A 4,243-nucleotide genomic window follows, 5' to 3' on the forward strand; every position below is an offset into this window, starting at 1 on the left:
CCACCCCGCCCCACGCCCGCGTTCGTTGACAGCCGTTGCTCTCCCCTCACCGCCGTTGCTCGGCCCTGCTCGGCGCTCGCTGGCCCCCGGGGAGCTCTCCATCGCCCACCCTCCCTCTCGAAGGGAGGGCCCGGGCTCTGGGCTGTCAGTCCCGGTACGGAGGCGCCCTGCTCCAGGGCCCTCGGGGCATCCGCCGTCCTCAAGGAGCAGCTCTCCGCGACAGCTCTCCACCTCCCCTTGGGCCACCCTTAGCACTTTGCCAGGGGTGACCGTGGTGAAACCGTTTCTCCCCGGTTGTCGTCTTTTTTTTTTTTTTACAAAGGAAGAGAAAGTACTGCACTTGCACACCTCATGAAACGTTTCCCGCTTGCACAGAGTCATCAACTCCTGACCTTTCCTCCCCACAGCCAGCAAAGTGAGAGCATAGGGAAAGCTGAGGTCATGAGTGTTAAATGACAAGCTTTTTGACTGGTGATCCTGCTTCCAAACTCTCAGTTGCACATCTCTGTATGTGTTTGGCAACTACTTACGCTTTAAGCAGTTTGGGCCTGATGAGGAAGAGGAGCTTCTTGAACGAAAATCAGCAGATTAAATCTGGATACTTCGTCCTTCCTCATGAGACCTGGAGGGCTCAAAGCACCTCTTGCATTCATACACCATCTCCATTTCTTCCGTCAGAACCTGGGCTGCTTCTGCTGTATCTGCTCCCGGGCCTGCCTGTTAAAGCCTCTTACTCCTTTTTTGACCCTGAATCACCTTCTCCTGCCTACCTACCAGTGGCCACATGGGGAAGCAAAACTTAGTCCAAAATAAAGCGCAGATTCTTAAGACCATACCTTGTCGAGCACAAATCACTCAATCAGTCTCCACATGAAAAGTAGTAGCTAACGAAAGAAAACCATATAATGATGTAATGAAAGCTTGTGTAATAATGCACGTTGAATGAGTGTCAGCTTTAAGAATACTTGGCTTTAGGAATTAATTGACCTTTTAATTGTGCATGCTTAGTGTCCTCCAATTTGTTTTAAGTTAATTTTTTAAAAATTTTACAAATACATTTATGATAATGAAGTGCATTTTATAGATGTGCTAATCTTGCTGCATACTCCCTTTGTCTTGTTAACCATGCCCATTAAGTTAAACATAAAAACATTACACGTACACATACACATACACAGCAGTAGAATACAGAAAAAAATAAAAGCCCACAAAAAACCACAATATAGCTGTATGAAATACACAATAACTGTCAAAGTAAAGAGAGGACTTTTGGCCAACCACTGAAAAACACATCTGTTCCCCCCAAGGAACAAGTTTCAATGCTTATGAAAAACCCCAAGCCTATCATGAGCTTAAATATGCTCAGAATATTTCGTAAGCAATTTAACATGCGAAAGTTAACACTGCACATTCTCCAGCAAGTCTTTGTCCAGAGGCCGTTGTTCAAATCTGTTGAGCTTTCTTACAATAAATCAAGCTTCGCCCACCACAATACAACATTTTTGAACAGTTATGACAGAGCAAACCTTTTTTGGAACCAGATTCAATCTTCATTACGTTTGCCAGCAATTATTAACTTAATAAAACTTTCGGTTGCATAGGAATAAACAAGGGCAAAATCCAAGATCGGATCTTAATATGACTGATCAGAAGGGACCCACTTCTGCAAGTGCTTAAATATGTTTCTAACTTTTAGTTAGACTCCTCAGATTACTTCAGCTGCCTTCCTGAATGGGCTGTGAACTGTGTGACAGATAGTCAAATCAGCTTGAGGGAAGAACCATATATTTTTTCTGGTTTGGACAGCATTCAGTTAAGCACAAGACTAATTCCTTCTTTGCATGTTCTTCGGTGTAATATTTATGTAGTGCAGTTTCATTTCCCTGTTTCCATTGAACACTGTCAGTGACGGTCCCCCCACCCCCCTTTTTAAGATAAAGGATGTGTTTTTTTAAACAAAGATTGTGAATATATTGTGTGCAACTTCTACTTCTGGACATTTTTTAAAATAGATTCTATTGTCCAGTTGTTAAGTGTTTCTTTTCCCCCGATTAGTGCAAAATAACTATTTTCCCTTTCTCGTCACATTGTTGGAGAGTCACAAAATCTGATTCTCCAGCACATACAATTTTTATAAATACAATGGCTATAACTATTCTGAATGTTCTTTCAGCATTCTGTATCTTTTAGTCCTATTGCTATTTATCTAAACTAAAAAAAAGGGGTTATATTATCAAAAAATTATGGCACACGGGGCCTTCCTTTACAGGCTCTTTCTAGAAGCCTTAAGTAGATATCTAGGGAAACTTTGTACCTCTTTGCTCTTTGGTACGCTCTGCTCCTGTCAAGAACTAAGCCTCTTCCCTTTCAAGAGAGGTCTCTTGAGATCTCAGCTATTTCCCTAGTAGTTCCCAAGAACAAGAACAATAAAGGGTCACTCTTCATAGTCAGATAATTTTCAATCCCCACCTTCCATAGAAAATATACTTTGTAAACAGAATATGGGCAGGTTTTACTTCAGTTTGATTTCCAAAGTTTTTATAACCCCAATAATTCACAATAAAAGCATGGACTTTTAAATTCCTGCTATCAAAGAATTAAAAAAAAAAAAAAAGACTATTTGAAACTAGAAGAAAAATACTAACTCTGGAAAGATATGAAAAAGGAAAGCCACGCTTGTGGCTCTGTTATTTGAGTCCTGTATGATCAGAAGAAAAACAGTTTAAAAAGAAGGGGAAAAAGAAGGAAGACAGACATGAGAGAATTGCCATAAAAATAGTGAAAATAAAGAGATTACAGACTTGTGTACAGGTAACTGTATCTGTTTCAGTTAAATTGTTGTTATAAGCAAGGGAAAAAAAATCATAAAACCAACACCAGAACAGAGAGGAAAGTGAAAAAATCAACTGAGAATGGATAAGCTGATAAATGTGATGTGAGAAACACCTTGTTTTGTCTAACACAAAACCTAAGATTTGTTCCTGTTGATCGTAATTTACTTATTTCACAGCTGATAAAACAAATGAACAGCAACTGTGCATGCAAAAGACATAATGCTCATGACAGACATCTGCTATGGTGGTACTTAGGTTATGCCTATTTTAGGATCAATATATAAAATGGCAGTGCCAAAGGAGGGATTTGCCCTGTCATCTGTGGGCTCTCAAAAGCCACAGACCAGGAAATGGCATCTTCTGCAACCCTATCTGAAACCCTATCTAGCCAGCTCCCTATTAAACATTCACTCGCTTTCTCACAAGCTATTGAAAATAGACCAATACTTCAGTAGCTCTCACATGCAGCATTTTCTTCGAGCATAAGGAATATTTCTATTGCCAACTACTTTAAAAAAATTTACCTGTATAATTGAAGTATGCTGTTAGTGACACACCAAGACAGCTTTTTCCATAAATAATTTTATTTGTAGAGCATTTCAAAATTATGTAGTATTCTGCGAAGGTAAAGTGAACAGGATGCCAAGCCTGAAGGGTACATGTTCAGAGAGTTTAATTCTTCCTTCTTCTGTTGATCTGATTAGAATTTATACAGTAATCAATGAAAAGGGTATGCCTACATCATCCAGGAAAAAAAAGGTCTTTAGTAAAATGCCTAACTCGGTCACAAATTTGCAACAAGCAGTACAACAGATGCAAACTCAAGAAAGACAGGCAGTATACAGAGAGGACATGAGGCTAACACAAAATTATGTGACCACTTAGACTAATGCATGCTCTTAATGATTAAGCCTTTTTGTTGTTTAGTTTTCAGCTAGTATTAATAATGCACCTATTCAACAGAAGGATTTGGCCTTAAGTCAGAAAGATGAGATAAACAGGATAACCATTAAAGCACAAAAACATATGGTATCACCAACTGCGTGAAGATCAACATTAGATTAAATCCCATTCAGTAAGCAGTGTTTATGCATCTCTCAGCCAGACAGGATGTTCTCCTGATGCTTCAGACTGGGCTCCAGCTGAGTGGTACGAAGTACAGGGACTGCGTCTCACTGCTGAAGCAAATGAGTCACATTTTCAAAGATAAAAAGCGCAGATTCTACTTGTTTACTGTGGGGAACACTGGGAGCCTCTAACCTTAGTTTTAGCATTTCATAATGCCTACAGTAAAAGTTTCCTAAAGTGCTATTATTTGTCAAAATATAGGTTCCATCCTACTTCACCAATAGCTAGAGAATTTTCTTTTTTGTCATTTTGAAAGAGGGAGCGGAATGAGAGAGGGAAAG

This window comes from Fulmarus glacialis, unplaced genomic scaffold, assembly GCF_000690835.1.
Source record: "Fulmarus glacialis isolate BGI_N327 unplaced genomic scaffold, ASM69083v1 scaffold45713, whole genome shotgun sequence".
NCBI classification, from domain to species: Eukaryota; Metazoa; Chordata; class Aves; order Procellariiformes; family Procellariidae; genus Fulmarus; species Fulmarus glacialis.